General features: G+C 36.3%; 1 protein-coding gene across 3 annotated transcripts in view; it reads right to left on the reverse strand.

Moving 5' to 3' along the window:
* Positions 1–18,105, reverse strand: part of LOC122813499 (leucine-rich repeat-containing protein 7-like) — a 2,638,896-nt gene that overhangs the window by 552,550 nt on the left and 2,068,241 nt on the right. The gene's annotated exons all lie outside the window — the stretch shown is intronic.

Raw genomic sequence — 18,105 nt, forward strand, 5'->3', positions numbered from 1 at the left:
TTTGGCAGGTATGTTAGCAGTTGTCGCACAACCCTGTTACAGGCCGGCCTCTGACAAGGCACGTTCATTCACTTTTAAGTCACACTTGCTGATTTAACATTTTCGTTCTGTTAGCAGTGATGTCACTCCGTGACTTTTTCCTCTATAATGAAATGTAGTTGTGTATGACATGGCAGTTGCTACATGCTGTGCTGGATTTCAATAACAGTTAATCCCATTCCTTAAAATGAACCCCATGCACTAGAAACACTCAGGATCGTTAATGAGGAATGCAAGCTTTGTGCAGCGGTCTGCCAGTATGGACTTCACAAAGGACATGAGGGGAGGCCATGGAGGAGTACAAAAATCCACCGTCTTTCCTCCGGCTGCCTCATGCCCGCTATGACCAAGAAGTGTTTAGTTTGTCAATACACCCCTTTTCAGGTTAATATTCCTGCTTTCATAGAAACATAACGAATTAGGTGTCTTTGCAAATCTGGTTGCGATAATACATAAGTACCGGTTAGAGGTATCAGTTATTCTCCAGCTATTCCAGGGAAATTACACTACAGCAGAAGCTGTGTGATGCTGACTTCAGACAAGTCAGGAGCTGTTTGTAAAGGAGAGCAAACTGAGGCTGGAGCAGCCAGTTACAAGATAAGAATCCTGGAGGAAATTCAGTTTGGCCAGTGGACGTTCTACAAGCTGAGATCCAGAGTTGCCTGTCAGAGACAGTTAACGGTAAAAGGATTTTATTTGCTGTGTCTTGGATTACTAACCAGAAAGATTGTTAGCCAGGGGTTGGGGTTGTCATAATAGTTAAGGTGTTTAACTCACAGGCACTGATTCTCACCACTAAAAAGAAAGTGGCTAGGCTTCAAATGGTCTGGAAGGGCAGGTACACTAGTACGTACATGTGAAGATATCATAAAAGACTTTATAGTCCATTAGTGGAAGTGCTGGTGAAAGAGACTTTGAACTATCTAACACGTATGACACTAGTAAAAGTTTTATAGTGAGTAATGTGTAACTGCAACATGCCCTTAAGAACTGTTAGCAAATATCTGTGTTTGCACTTTAAATAAGCATTACCATCAAAGTGACCAATAGGCTAAGCTGTTATCTGAAATGCTTAGTTGTTTATTTTGGCTTTTACTTCTGACAAAGATCGCCAGTTTTCTTTCTGTTCTAGTGAATATAACCAATATTTCATTAAAACAGAACTGTGTCTCCTGCTTGAAATATGACAGCACCATTTAATAGGTTGTTTTTTCAGTCTGTGAAATAGACTCAAAATATGCTAGGCAGCTGGGTGAATTAACTTTACTATTTTGTGTGGAATAAGAAGCATTGCTGAGGAAGATGTTGTAATGCTGTTATTTAGAAACATTCAAATTAAATAACCTACAAAATAAATAACACAATTATACAGCAGTACAGCAGAAAAGAGTACTTTAAGTGGTTTGGTTTTGTATGTCCCACATTTTCTTTTTAATACAGTCATTTTTGCAGCTGAAATAAACAGCTGTGTGGTTATTTTCATGTCTTCATATGCAAATTTGGTGATGGGAAGTGTTGAATTACAGTATTTACATGCAAGCCATATAATAGAATGTGCTGCAAAATAATACTAAGTTAATAATTCACTTTATTTTGAATGTTCAAGATCTCAGTGCTCACAACTGTACTGCCTGTTTTATAATATACCCACTGAAAAGCTCAGTTACAGGACTATAGAATAAAGTCTGTTAGCAGTGCCTTAGGTACCTGTACCGTACTGCAACAAATTGCACAGTATTATTAGATCTGCAAACGTGCTACTTTTGCACACTCACAAATGACCTTTCATATAGGTTTGGCTGCCATGATGCTGACTGCATGAAAAAGCTGTGTGCATGGTGATAATTCTTGGGATTTATCAATTTACAATGCATTTGTTGGTATTCTGGAGAACTGCTAGTACATTAGTTTATGTTGGAGGGTTATGGTTGCATGATCTTAGAACTGCATTTATCCTGTTGTTATGGGTTTGAGTCTTTCACTTTCTATTTGGCCTAGCCAGAACTACAGGATTATCCATGGGAAAGGTTATCAAATGAATGGAAAAATAATAATAAAATAAGTCCTTCTCTTTGCAGGTGGCTGTAAACTGTCAGTGCACACTCGTCTGGCAAATGTATTAAGTTAAGGGTAATACTTTGGAATCTTGGTATCAAACCGAACTGCTCTAACAGTTTTTGTTGAATAAATCTTTGAGCTGTCTCTGTACATCACTAATGCCTATGCCATTCTGTTTTACAGTAATTGAAATAATAACCTATTCTTGCATGAAGCTGTGCATTGTTACTGTACATCATTGTTCTGGGCTACATATGATGTTGAATAACATACTGTAAGCCCAGACATCTAGTGAAAAGGAATGTTAACACTTCTCTTTCCAAAAATGTCTGCTGTTACTGCATATCTGAGCATTGTTTGTGGAGGTTGTAAAGTACCGCACAGCAAACCAAAGCATGGTCTACTACAAAGAGTTGTGCTAATACTTCTTTATGGAAGAACACATGCTGGCACAGAAAAACACAAGCGTTTAGCAGGATGTGGCAGATGCAAAGTATTGTACCGTGAATCCATTTATTCTCTGTCCAGCTGAACTAAACCAGCACTGGGCAACACTGGGAATATGATGCAAGTTTAGCAATAATTGAGGCAAAATGCAGGATCCATACAGATGACATATATTTACAGTCTGTAAAAGGGGCCACTGCTGTGGGAAAACTGCGCTTTCTCTAAAGTACAGTGACTTTTGTGATGACAATTACAAGTAGAAAAGTGTAGATGAATAATGTTCTGTATGGTGATGTGGGTAGAGGGCTTTGCCTCAACAAAAGATAATTGTGTTAATAATGATTCAAATGTTTTATTCATTGAATTCAAATGAAAGATCATCTAATTGCCTCAGTTTTTCTTTGCAGTTTCCTTCGTTCAATTACTGGTCCCTATTGTCCAGGGACTGACACTGTTTGGGGCTGACACTGTTTGTACTTTCTACCTCTCATGTAACATACTACGCAGGCTGACTTTTGTGTAGACTATAAAAGTTTAGTATAACACTGCTGGTATTAATAGATGTTATGAGTGCAGTTACAGTAAGATGCTATAGTGGAATATATCTGACATTTACATGATAGTAGTTTGCCTACAGATGAGTCCTTCTGTCTAATGTTATCTGCCTTTCAGTAAGTCACATGTACATGCCTGTACAGGCTGACCTTTGATGCACACAGATTCATAGATTGTTACTAGGCTAATGACCTTGGGGGCCTTTCTAAGCCTAACCAAGTTTTCCCAAAAGAATAATGATACCCTGTTTGCAAATGGGACATTGATGCCCAGGTATTTTTAAGCTACCTCTGTCCATAAGGGACACGGCTGCCTGTCCCAGTGTCCCCATCCACTGGTCTAAGCTGCACTTAAATTGGGTAACAGATGAATTCAGCTTCTCATTAATGGGAAACCTGTTCCATAGGGGGCAGTCTCAGGGGTGCATATCTGTCTCTCCAGCATGTTTTGTTTAAGTCACAGACAAAATTAAGGACCTTCTATTTCTTGTACTCTTTAACTTACAAATATGTAGGAGATTTATATGTGTAGGGCTTACTGATACCTTGTAAGCCAGGCATCGATCACCCCTTATCAGTATATAAGAGACTGAGTAGAGGGAAAGAGCTTTAAGGAACTATGGATAAGGCAATTTTGTTACACCTTGTATTGTTTTTGTAAGGAACTTCTCCTGGTCAGATACATACTGAAAGGAACATTGTACTCTATGACTGATCTTATGAGGGCAGAGTACATTGGGATAATGACCTCTTTTGACATAGATGCCATGCCCTTACTTATAAGTTGCACAACATAAAAGGATTTCCTCACCAGGTTGAAGGTAAGGCTGGTGTCTATGTGAGTACCCTGATCCCTGACTGGTCCAACATTTGGGGCGTATTATCAAGATGGTAATTAGCTGGGATGGTTGACTTCCCATAGGGTATAATTATGCATTTCTTAGCACTGAGTTTAAGACCATGGTTTTGGCACAATTTGTTAGTCAAGAGATGGGCTTTCTTCATGAATCAACAAAACGAACTGAATATCAGAGAAGTCACAAAAGGAGATAACACACCAGCACGAACCAGGAGCTTTGGCAAGTTCAAGATGAAAAATGAAACAATAACTGATTTTGATTCCCAAAAGTAATACCAATGAGTAGCACAAGTAGAAATCCTGCAGTGTAAACCAGAAGTTGTAGTTGAATAAACGCTGAATCCAGGATCTTCAAAACGTACTTTTATTCGACAAAACAGCATAAAGACACAGATTAACCAAGCGCTTTCGCCTGGACTATTCCAGGCTTTTTCAAGGTGAATGTACTTTCTTCATGAATGTTAATGTCTGCAGAGGAGTTGATGATAACCTCAGCTTGCAAATGTCTGCCATAAACCTTCAGCATTTGCTTCCATTTCAGGGAAATAAATGCCAAAAAGGAATGAGTCCAGTATCAATCCTTGGGCGACTCCACTAGTGATTGGCCTCTTGGTGGAGGTGGACTCACCTATTTTGACTGCCAGAGTCCCATCAATGAGTCAGTTGGCTATTCAGTGGGTGATAAATTAGTAATTATACCTTCATTTACTTTATTTTTATGGATTAGGTTATTCCTACCAAACTAAATTTTCTTTTGCAAGAAGATGCTGGGAGAAAAGCTGCATAGTACAAATTTAGATTTTTTTTTACATATTCAGAAGTTTGCCGAAGTATTGCAGCTTAAGAAGGTTATGGAATTGGATTTACCCTATGAAAATACATATGTATAGAAATAACTGAAAATGGTGACATATAAGATACAAGACATTATTAGCAGTTGTGGATCTGGTTTCTTTATTTTATTTCATGCTTGAAATGGATTATCCTGGTCTTTTTCCATATACTGACTTCCTTCTGAACATTTATAGTTCATGTACTCCCAATATACATGTCATGTGCACATTAATGCTTTCATAGCTAGCCATGCAAATAAGAAGCTTTGTCTAGGTTATTGAAACTATGGTTAATCTAAATGAGTGACTGTCTGCAAATGGGATTTCTCTTCATGTCTGTATTGAACTGATGCTCCAAATAATTATGAGAATGATAGATCTACAGGGAGTGCAACCCTGTGCATACAGTGTGAGGCAATTTGTGATATAAAAAATGCAATGCATTCAGTTGCAGTGACTTGGTTTTCAGATGAGACTACATTAGTGAATTTGTTCTCATGAGGGCTGACTTATTTTCATACATTTCTTCTAATCAGACAGATATGTTTGTTGCTTTGCTTTTTATACAACAATAATTCACATCTAGCAGACAACTGTGATGCCATTAATAACACTGTGCACATTTTCTGTGGTCCTACTTGTTATAATTCCAAGTCAGCTGACAGCAAATTCAGTGAAGCTGACTTTGTTCTGGCTGACCCATCAAAACTACTGTTATATTATTTTTCTGGAAGGCTGAGACACTGAAGTCATGCCTCCATTGATCTAAATAAACCATGATTCTAAATCTAAATCTAAATCTAAATAAACTCCAAGATTCTTGCAACTAGAGCAATGGGCATATTTTTCGGCTGTGCTGTTCTTCATCAGGAATAACTGCTTTTTTCTAAAAAAAAATGTGTTTTTCAAACCTGTTTACCAAAGAAATCAGTGATGAATATGTCTGTGGTCAAAGAATTATGCTGCCTGTTAGTATGCACAGGTGGAACAATATTTCTAGCAAAAAGGGTAGTGCCAGGTTCACATACAAAATGTATTTTCATTCTGTTTGTCTTAAAATTACTTCTTCAGAGGTAGCAAGTAGGTAGCAAATATGGACAAGGCTCAAACACTTTCTGGACTGCACTTCTCCTAGTGTGAAAAACGAAACTTTGAGATAAGGGTCAGAAACGCCTCAAGTTTTAATAAATTCAGTTATTGGCTAGTAAGTATACTGCCTGGATGCCAGTAAAGAAGAAACTTAGAGAGCTTGAAAGAAAATCAACTAGAAAAGGTGAATAGAAAACACTGACTGGGAAGAATCCTGCAGTTGTTCAGCAAAAAGAAGCTAAAGGCCCAGCTTTGGTGCAAGGCATGGCTTCCAGTAACATAGAGGAATAGATAAATTGAATGTGCTCAGAGCTGATTAAAATAAATGAAACACTGAAGGTATATCAACTCAAATAAAAGGCTGGAAAAAAATGGAAGAAACTCTAAACACCTATTCAGATGAACTGATAAAATTGTAAAAATCAGAGGTCAAAATGAAGAAAAGGCTGGCTGAGTATGAAACTGCTCAATAAGAGCTGTTTCAAAAATATGGTAGTTACAGGACAGGGCATGCAGAGAAAACCTAAGATTGTATGCTGTACCAGAGAAACTGGAAGGAACAGATTGTAATAACAGACTGTAATATGAAAGCAGAAATAAGCAACTGGACTGCTATTCCACAGCAGGATTTGTTAAATGAAAGGGCACATTGAGTGCATGCTCTAAACCAGGCCCTGAGAAAGCTACCAAAATGTCTGTTAGTAAAAATGCAATCATACCAGCAGAAAGAATTGATCCTGACAAAACTGTGGCAAAAGGGCAAAGTATTAAAAAGTGGAAAAAGTAGAGTACTTGTGGGAAATGATTATTCACTGTACACCACATGAATAAGATGTAAATGTATCCCTGCAGTTAGGGAAACTATTTATTTTTTGTACTTAATATTTGTATAGAGCATTTCATGATACAAATTGCATGTTATATAGTATAGCATTTTCAGCTTTGTATGTGATAAAGATATTAGAGTAAATAGGTGTCTATTTTTCTCTTTTATAGCTTTAAGAAAAGTAGGCATTACAAAGTAAAAAGGGAAGAATGGCTTGGCAAAGGCATGTTTAAATTAATATGTTGTAATCCTGAGGTGCTGAGGTTGTGGATGGGGTGTAAAAGTGCCCAGATTATAATATATGTCGAGTTGATATCTTCTCTCTTACTTTTGCATTAGTGAATGTCTGGATTAAGGCCTTGGACTTAATCTAATAACATGCATTTTGTGTGTAAGCAAGTAAATAAGAGGATAACGAATGTAATGAAATATTATCCTTCAGCGAATCAATGTTCGGTGTAAGCCAAAAGTTTTGCAGAGCTATGCATTTGGTTCTTGTGTTTGCATGGAGACAAACTAACTATAGGGGGAACAAGTAAAAGCCAAAACACTTTTTGAGGCTAAAGTTTAATGTTTTCTGAAAGCATGTAAGCTGTTTTTCACATCTGGGAAGGAGATGAAGGTAAGACAAGAACAGAGAGAAATGGCTGTAAATGGGGGCACAGGCTGTAAAATGCATCTTAGCATGGATACCCTTAATGTTAGAGGTTAAGTTATGCCTGCGTGTGCAGCTGTCAGTTTGGGACAATTGTTCCTAGCAGGAGGGTTAACTTCATAATTTGAAAATGTGCATATTTTTTTTGCTTAAGTCAATATCTTATGGGGTGTTCTGGGGCAGGTTTTTTTTTGTATTTTTATTCTTGGGTTTTCATTAAAACAAAAAGTCTTGTAAAATGTGATTTAAGTTCAAATGGAGATGACAAAAATGAACTATATAAGTGATCAAACTGCCAAACATTAGTGGGCACATGAAACAAAAAAGCTGGAAATTGACATTTAAAAAAGCTGTCATATATAGTAGGTAGGAATAATAACTTCTTATTATAATAGCTACAGTAAAAATATTTTGCAATGTGAATGGTCTTACAAGTATAGACAAAAAGCTAAGAGCATTGAATTATATTAAAAAAAAACCAGAGTGCAAATAGTAATGCTGCAGGACGCACATTTGGGAAGGACTGAACATGCAAATTTGATAAAGAAAGGATTTCAGGAGGGATATTCAGCAGAATATCAGGGACAAAGGAAAAGGGGAGAACTTATACTAATTGCTAGAGGAGTTCTAATAGTGATAGAAGAGGGGAAAATATAGTTACGGTAGATTTGTGGTAGCAAGAGGCTAGTGGCAAGGGATGAGGATTATATTGGCATGTATTTATATTCCACCTAATACTGAGTAAGAAAGTTTTGGGAGAAATAATCAGATTTCAGCAGGAGATATTACTTATAGGTGAGGACTGGAACCGGAGTTGCAACAGTGAGAAGGAAAAATACAACAAAAGTGGGTAGATTTCTGAAGAAATTTATAAAAATATTTTGTATGGAAGACTTGAATTCAGTAGTAGAAACTCTGTGAAAATGTACATATTATTCCACAGGATAAAATAATTGCACTAAACTATATATGTGTTATACTTCACAGGAATATAAGCATTTAATTGAAAGTTTCAACATACATCCAATAACTACTAACAATCACAACTAAGATAAAAATGAAGGTTAATGAAATAAAAATGAGACACTGGCACTTCCTCACCTACCTGTTAAACAGAGAGTAATTTAAAGAATTGGTAGTGGAAATTATTTGAGAACTATTAGGGAATATAGAATTGTTTGTGTAAGTTATAGCTACTGAGTTGGATAAAATGAAAGTGGAGTTTAAAATAGGGCAAAAATAAAAAAAGAGATATCATTGAGAAATAACAAGAATTATTTAAAGGGGCTGACAAAGGTTAAACTATTTCCGAATAAGAGGGATTTCATGGAACAGTCACAAATGCAGAGTGAGAAAGAGAAAATAAGGTATACCTGGATAACATGGCTTAGAAACATTTATATTAAGCAACTGTTTTTTTCTTCTTTTTTATAATAACTCCATAGCACAAAATTCTTAGCACAAGGACCTTGGCAAATGAAAGAAAGGGTTCTTCCAGTCTTAGGGAACCTATAACAAGAAAAATAACCTGAGATCCTGTAGAGGTATTAGAGCTATTTCAGAAATTTTATGAAAATTTGAATAAAGCAGAGGAATATTGAAATCAAGAAAAACATAGAAATTGAAATATTTATAGAAGAGTTAAGTAGCCAAGGTTAGAGGGAGATGAGTCTCAACAATTAACAGGTAAGATAGGAAGAGATGAAAAAAAAAAAAAGTAGTGATGTGCATGCAATTTCCAGTAATGTCTTCATGAACAGATGGTATTCCTATGGAAGTTTGGAGGCTATGAGGGAAGAAAGTGATAAAGATTTGGAAGGTTTTGTTTAACAGTATTTTAAAAGGAGGAGAACACCAACATTCAGTAAGAAAGCTGTGGTAACTGTCATACCTAAAGACGGTGAAGAGCCATCAGACTCAGCTTCATGCAGGCCCATTTCAGTTTCAAACCATGATTATAAAGTGATTATGTCTATAATAAAAATCACAGAGGTGTTGCCAAAATTGACAGATATGTATCAATATGGCTTTGTAGAAGGGAAGCAAACATTTGGCATCATTAACAGAACAATGATGATCCAGAGAGAAGCAGAATGTAAGAAAATACCACTGTTGTTGATGAGTTTTGATGCAGAGAAAACATTCAACATTGTAAGCTTGGATTTTATGAGTTGGGCAATGGAAGCATTTGCATTCCCTGATACAATAATAAGTATAATTATTAGGGTATATGAGGGATTGGAAGCAAAAATTAAAGTGAGAGGGTTTCTCTCAGTTAAGTTGTGTCTGAACATACGAATTAGGCAGGGGTGTCCTCTTTCCCCTTTGTTATTTGCTTAAGAAAAAAGAAAATAAGGGACTCAGAAATTCAGGTATATAACTGGTATGGTAAACAAGAAAAGTTGGCTTTATTTATAGACAATATAATTTTGTAACTGATAAAAAGAGAAAAGGACATCTTGGTGTTGTGGAGTACTTTGACATAGTTTCAAGTTTTTTGGGGGATATAAAATGAATGCAGACAAAACAAAGGTTATAGCTAGAACCTTATATACCCACACATTAATTGTACCCGTATTTATGGGGGCATGATAAAATAAAGTATTTAGGAGTATGGATTAAAAAGGATTCTGTTATGTCAGGTACGGATATGTGGGAAGAGCCTGAATAAAAGGTAACGCAAAAGTTGAGAAACTGGAAGCTCCTTTTTGTGGGTATGGATAGTAAGATTGAAGCTGTGAAAGTGTTTTTAGTCCCTTTAGTTTTAAATAGAGGTCAGCCATACGTTTATCAACCAGAGGAGAAGTTGTGGACAGTAATTAATAAAGAGTTGAATCATTTTACCTGAGAGGGGGAGAGAGCAAGGGTAAAGTGGGATGTTGATCCTTCCAGGGCGGTTTAAGATTATCTGATTTGAAGGGATATTTTAGAGCTACAGCATTAAGGCTCATATACATAACACAAGCAAAGGCTATAATTCAAAATGGAAAGGGGTGATGATGACTTGGCAGGGGGATTCAATAAATAAGGACAGAATGCAATTTTGGATGCAGTTTCCTAAGGGAAATAGCAACAGCTATGCATAATATTATATTCAAAAAGCAGCAGAAAGTATTCTAATAATTAAGCCAACACATTAATGGAGAAAAGAGATTCTACAGATAGGGAAGACTGCAATTAGGGGTACAGAGAACAGGCTAGAGGGGAATGGAATTCACTGTACCGGCAAAGGAACCAAGGTATTGGCAGCAAATAAGTAGCGAGGGAAAGGTAAAACAAACTAAACTAAACTAAACTAAACTAAATAAAGCAAACAAAATAAATAATAGAATGGGAAGAGGTCAAGAAGACATTTGGACTGCAGGCTAGAGACTGCCTTCCCTATCAGGGATTGATATCAGAGTATAGGCAAAGAGAAAAGGATGGGGAAATCTTTAAGACCTGCTCTGCTAGAGTTTTTATTTGAATCTAGAATTGAAAATTTGAACTTTGATACAGGATCTGAATTGTCTAAACATAGTAAGGCCTTGTTAAGTTTAATTTTAGTGGCTGCCAAAAAAGCAATGACTAGAAAGTGGATATTTCTATGTAATTATATGTTGCTATCCCTGTAGCATAAGTAAGCTTAATCATTATGGCTACATCTTACCCATAAAGCTCTGCTAAGCATAATTCCGTTTTCTCTCTATGTTTTGACATTGTAAATTGCTTCTTGAACCAAATGTTGTAGCTTATTCTTGCATCTGTAAATATGTATATATATATTTATTTTTTAGAATATTTTAATAGAGAAAAAATAACTGGAAGTAGGATAGAAAATGGTAGGAGCAAACTACATAGAGAAAAAATAGAAATTGCGGGAACAATTCATGCAGAATAATGTTTTGGAGGAGGTTTAAGGGAGGGCAGGAATAGAGCAATTTATGTAATGTTGGACTGACAATAATTGTATAAAAGCATACATACGATGCATAATGTGTGTAACTATGAACATGTTAACATGGTTTATAAATGTATGTTTGCCTTTGTCTTAAGTGATAATTCAGTAAAGGTGTTAAAAAAGAAATGGCGATGCTAACAGTGTTTGTTAAAGTAAATGTTATTAAACAAAACTAGTACGACTATAAGGGACTAGATTTTCTCACAGACAGAAACATATATAAACAGACTTATTTATGGGCTTTTCAAGTTATTTTATTTCTTTTTTTGTTAGGAGCTTTTTTCAGCCATGACCCGATCCTTTACATCAAAATTAGAATACAGCAAAAACTTGAATAAACAATATGGCACCATACAAATAACAGCACTTACAAAGCATTTAGAAGTAGATGAATAAAACTGTAGTAGGATAAACATATAGAAATACAGCAAAGGAACACAGAAAGAGAATTCGGTAGGAAAGCTGGATTAAGTTATGTGTAGATGAAGGAAGGAGGGCACGTGGAATATTGAGATGACAGAGATACATGATGGTAGACTCTCACAAACAAGTAATTCCTGGTCGGTAATAAAGATAACACCTGAGAGATTATTCAGTAGTTCATGCTTTCAGCTAAATCCAGACTTATCAGTAATAACATCTTTGATATATTATGTCTGCAGCACTGATCACTGATCTCACAACATAATTTGGGCCTGTTGTCTAGACTTAGCTTTCTGTTTACCATACTAGTGTCATTCTTTCCTCAGACATCCCAGCTGAAGCTGCTGCAATGCTGACACATTCTCTGTGAGGAATTCTTCCCAGCAGGATTCCACCAACATCCTTCACCTTGAAAGGATTAACCAGTATTCACTACTACCTACTGTCATTCCCCAGCCTCCTTCTTTGGAACCAAGGCGTCAACTTAGGCTGTCTGGGCCACATTCAGAGCCCCAAACCTCCATGCTGCATAGCTGGCACTTTATGTACATTACTGCAATTATTTGTGGAGGGTCTATATCACGTTGTCAAACTTTTAAAAGTTTGAACACCATATGGTTGACACCATATATTTGAACTTTAAAAGTCTGAAAAGGTAATATATAAAAAAAAAACACAAAAAATTACCTGAAGGTTGTAAGGCCCCCTGCACCCCCCTACACCCCTGCTACTTAAATATACCAACACTGAGATCACACTACATTGCAGGAAAGGGAATGCTTCCCTTACGGAGATCTCCATTGCAACATTCAAAGTTTTACAAGTTTGAACTTATGGTTTCGACCATATGACGTTCGAACTTGTAAATGTTCTAAAACGTGAATGGGACCCTTTGTGGAGCCTGGTTATTGTAATTTTTCTTTCTTTTTACTCCATCTTCTGCTGACCATTTCCACTCCTTCCTAACCATCTCTCAGCCACCTCATTGATCCATTTGCTCTCCCTTGGCAAGAGTCTTATGACTCATTTTTGACTTAGTGGTGAGGCTTGAATGGACTGAGGACTATCATTTGTGTGCTGGAATTGTGTGATTTATGTCCCATCTTTCCCTTGTGGATACCCGGAACATGATCAAAGCGTTGACATACATGAGCTATGTAATTGCTTTCTGTGCCTTTAATTGTGACATAATCAAAGTTCAATACCCTTGGAAACTGCCTCCATCAGGAGTTCAACTATTGAAAGTGTGAAAAGGCACACCCTCTCCCCTGACAGAGAAGTGAACAGGATATGCACTTCAATCCTATCTTACTGCCTCAAGATCTTTCAAACAAGATATGCTCTTCATTCCTGTCTTAATGTCTCAAAATCTTTCAGTTCTGGCAATGCTATTCAAACCACACTTAACATCAGTGCTCTTTCCTTTATGGCACATAGATCTACATATCAAAGGTTTAATCCTGGCGGGCAGTTTTGCTTCAACTGTTGACAATTAAAAAAAAAAAAAAAAATAGGAAAGTTAACAGAAAGAAATTCAATCAATCAGTCTATCTCTGTCTGTCCTTTGTTGGCCCAGACTGCAATGTCCTTTTGCAGAAAAGACCAGATAGACTTTCCAATGACATAACAGTGGAGAGTCTAACAAAGAATGAATAGCAGTTAAGAGTAATATAGAAAATGATGAGCAGTCACTTAGTGAAAATCAAGACGTGATTCTTGGCATCTATGCCTTGAATACATAAATTAAAGTTATGATCGCAGACCTGATCTAATTTTTTGTAGCGCATAGAGCTTTATCTGCTCCATGTACTACTAGTTACAGGGGAAAAGTACGTAGTGTTCTACTGCCTTGCAAAGTGTGTGTTTGTGTGTGTGTATGTGTGTGTGTCTGTTTGTCTGTGTGTGTGTCTGTGTGTGTTACATAGGTTATAAGAAAGAAGAATGTTTTGTACTATGTAGATGGAATTGCCCATGCTCTGTGCAATGCATGTCATTACTGGTAAGGATTTTTTATTAGTGGGGAAGATTATGGCCTAAAGCCCTGTTACTACAATGGTTGGAATTTGTTTGGTATATTTTTAGTAAACTGGCACTAAATGATCTAAATGCTCAGTTGGGTTGCTGCAAACTTTATAAAGAGTTGGACTGAGACATGCCCTTTTGTACAATAGTCTCTGGGCAAACTGTGAGAGCAGTATTTTCTTAAGAAGTCTTATCCCTCCTATTTTTTTCAGAATCAGACAATGATGGGCAGAATAACACATGCTTGCTGGAAATCCAGAAATCTTATGTTTCGATATACTCTGCGAGCACATTACCGGATGTATTAGTAAGAATCAATGCGCCATGACTGAGTTTAGGAATTTCTATAGTTTGGACAAGAGCCATCTTTGTTTCAGGGCTTAGCTGTTGTTTTCATAATTCACTTAACTTTTGGCTTGTCTGCTTAATGATCTTTTCAGCATGTGCCTGAAAGAAGAGTTTATTTTCTATGAGAATTTGAGGTACTTACAGATAATTGCTGTTATTTAGGGTCCTGCTTGCCCAAGACAGCAGACTGAAGAAAGTTTGCATCTTTTGTTTTGAATTCCTATTGGAGAAGCAAATAAAAAAAATAGCTTGGAGGGGTTGTATCACAACTGCATGGCTAGTGAAAGTATGTAAGAGAGCAGAATTATCAGTGAACTGAATAAATATAAAATTCCTGATGTTGTGCCCCATTCAGTTTGTAAGAAGGAGACAGGGACAGGATTGATTACCAAGCCTCGGTGTAGTTTTATAGGGAAGTCAGCAACTGTCTAGCCTTAATGACTTATTGATAAATCAGAAAAGTATTTCTGAAATTTATTGATGGTGCAGGGAACAGTAACTTCCTCTTTTGTGGACTTACTGTTTCCATGTTATGTGCATTCTTTCCTATTGTTTAATAGATTCACGGGTAATTACTAGGTTAATGGCCTTAGCAATCCTTTTTAAGCCTAGCCATATCTTCCCATTTGGAAATTATAGAATGAGCAAAAGGCTATGTTAAAGCGGCAGAGCATTTACAAGTTGCCTCTTTCCAAAAGGGGTTTAGGTGAACATTTCCAATTCCCCATCCACTTGTCAAGTTTGCATTTGAGTAGGAGCAAAGATAAACTCTGCTTCACATGGATTAAAAACCTATTGGCGAGTAGCCATAGTCTCTTTGACACATACCTGTCCCTCCAACATGTTCTATTTATGTAGCAAACTAAGTTTAAAACTTTTAATTGGGTACTTCTAATACTGTTAGACTTGTGGATATGAAGCAAGTCCATCTGTAGCAGGTCAGATGCTGCCTTGTAAGCCAGGCATAGCTCACCTCTCAGTAGTTTGTAGAAGAGTGAATATAAGAGTAAGGCTTTAATGCAGGCTATGTATGCCATATAGTTTACACTTTGCATTGTTTTTGTGAGGAGCCCTGTGGGCATTTCAGTTGTTGCATATGCTTGGTAAGGTGTATACTGAAGGGAGCACTGTACTCAATGATCAGTCTAATGAAGGCCAAGTACAGGGACACAATGATATCTTTGGACCTGTGCTTGTAAGTTGTGGAATACAGAATCATTTTCTTAAAACAGTAGACACATGATAGTCAGAGGCCAAGTCACTCTACACATATATTAGCAAGTTTCTAACCACTGGGTTTACTCTGAGGGGGTGTCTCATCAGTATGGTAATTCCTAGGGGTGGAAGACCTACCAAAGGATAATATTATGAATTTTATGGTGTTACGTTTTAGACTATGGCTCTTGCACCAATTATTAGTCTGTAGGAAGTCCTCTTGGAGGATATTAGTATCTTTGGAGGATTCCATAAGTGCTTCCAATTTTCAGTCATTTGCAGAGTTGGTCAATTAGAAGCCCTTAAAGTTAGCCAAATTGCAGTTGCCCCAACAATAGGCCCTGAGGTGCTCAGTTGGAGATTGTCTTTTGTGAAGGTAGAGTCCTCTATCCTACAGCAGCAACAAAGCTCATCCACCACTTCTGGCCAGATAGAAAAATGACACAACCAGGATCCAAAATAGAAAAATGTAATAAAAATCCCTAGCGCCTCAGATGGAAGCCTTCAAAGGAGAATAAAAAATACAAAAACTGCCCAAGCATATATAGCACAATCAATTATCATAAATTGCTTAATTGTAATCAATTAAGCTAAGAAAACTTTCCAATTGCATTCCACATTAATACCTGCTGGGCTTAAAGTCCCATACTTCAAAATAAAAACAGTCTCTTTATACAAAAGCCTTTTCTTCACATCAAATTACATCCCTTTCTGCAAGCATGCTCTAATACAGTACATTGCAAACCATCTAAACTTCTATTATGATTAAGTTTTCAGGCTTAGCATCCTAAAATATCCCTAATATGTTCCTGAATTCTAAGCTTAAAAGCCCTCTTGCTCTCACCAACATAAAACATGTTACAAGGGCATATTATAGCATACATTATTCCTTTTGTATTACATGAAAACTTGTGATTTACTTTAAAAGAAATACCATTAACATATTTAAATGTATTGCACACATATTTACATACATTGCATCTTCCACATAGAAATGTACCAACTACACTAATCACAGAATCAATACTACTATTAGGAACAGAGAAATTAGCATGTACCAACATATCTCTGATACCTTTGCCCTTATGATATGAAAATATAGGCACTTTATACATTATATCCGAAAGTTCTTTGAACTTTAATAAAAAGTTCCAATAGTGTTTAATCACCCCTCTTACTTCATCAGATAAAATATCATAAGTAGTAACAACATAAATATTTCTTAAATTAGATGTATCATTATTATTTCTACTCATAGGATACCATGTTTGTAACTTATTTATTTGTCTATAGGGGTACTTTTTAGCTTTGTGTAACAAAGCATATACATCTTGTTTACAATAACTCCTGTCCATAAATAATTCAGCTGTTTTATTCAACTCATATAATAAATCAGTGTAATTATTGCAAAGTCTTTGAACCCAAAGAAATTCCCCATAGGGTAAGGAATCTATTAAATGGGGTGGATGACAACTGTCTCTAGCAAGAAAATGCATACCCCTTCAAATCTACGATATATTTTACTTATAATTCTTCCATTATTTTCACCAGTTAAACAAATATCTAAAAAATGAGAGTCCTCTATCCTGACTTCCTGTGCCCTGTCTGTTGTTGGTTACATACACAGATATATAACAAATCTGTTGTTTAGAATAGTACAATATATTTTTAATAATAGCTTATACAAAACAGCCTGCAATCAATAAAAAATGTTTTTATTTCCTGTTTTCCTTTCTTCATCTTTGTTTTCTTTAATTTTCATGTAGTGGTATGTGAATGCATGGCTATGGGAAGTTCTTAATAACAGTGAGGATGTAAGCCATGACTTTTTTTACCTTGCCTGTTCTTTAACACTCTTTTTCTAAGTCCAGTAATGTTCTCACCTAGAGTACATGGTTTTGCACAGTACTGGAACACCAGCGTTATATACCATGCCATGTAATATTTATACCTTGTCCTTGGCATAAAGCATATTCCTTAGCCTCCATCTTTGCACTCTTACACTATTTCTGTACCTCTACTGTTTTCTTTCAGCATCCTTCTGGACACTTTACATTTTCTGCTGACATTGTAATACCATTTATATATCAGTACTGCTTTCCTTCAGCCTCCCTCTTAACTTCTTTAACACTTTATGTTTTCTATACATCTCCATCTCTACTTGTTTTCTTCTCATATATTCTCATTTACTAACTTTTTTCCAGTCCTTAGGTATACATAATGCAGATTCAAACCTGAGTAATCTCTGCATCTCTACCTTCTGACCCAGAAGGAATCGCTCAAATCATATCTTCCTCAAAGGTTCAAGTAATTTTTACCTATACAGCATATCTTTGTCTGTTTTGTTTGATTATTAAACGTACAGCCCTCACTGATGCATCTGAAAGTCTATATCTCTAAAACTACTACTAGTACTTGTATATATTATGTACAGGTCTACTAGCTTTTTTGTGTCTTACTGAAATGCTATTGTGTCACAGGTGAAGATGTCACCATACCTAAAAGCCACCTTTTCCAAACTTCACCTTCATTTTATCTGTACCTTTTTGCAGAATGCATTTTAGTACCATACAAAACAACAGCAGTTAATGTCTTTTTTTCTCTGCCTTAATCTTAAGTAAAAACAGCTTGCCTTTTTAAGGACTATTGCCAGACAATGAGCATATGTACCCACAAACAACATCTGTCACTGTTTTATAAGGAATGCAATACTGTTGTCCTCATATACTTTATTATATTTCATATGCACTACTGTCTATGATGCCTATGTACTACAACAGATCACTATTTTATATGG

The sequence above is a fragment of the Protopterus annectens genome, chromosome 10.part0, assembly GCF_019279795.1.
Source record: "Protopterus annectens isolate FY-2018-M chromosome 10.part0, PAN1.0, whole genome shotgun sequence".
NCBI lineage: Eukaryota > Metazoa > Chordata > Ceratodontiformes > Protopteridae > Protopterus > Protopterus annectens.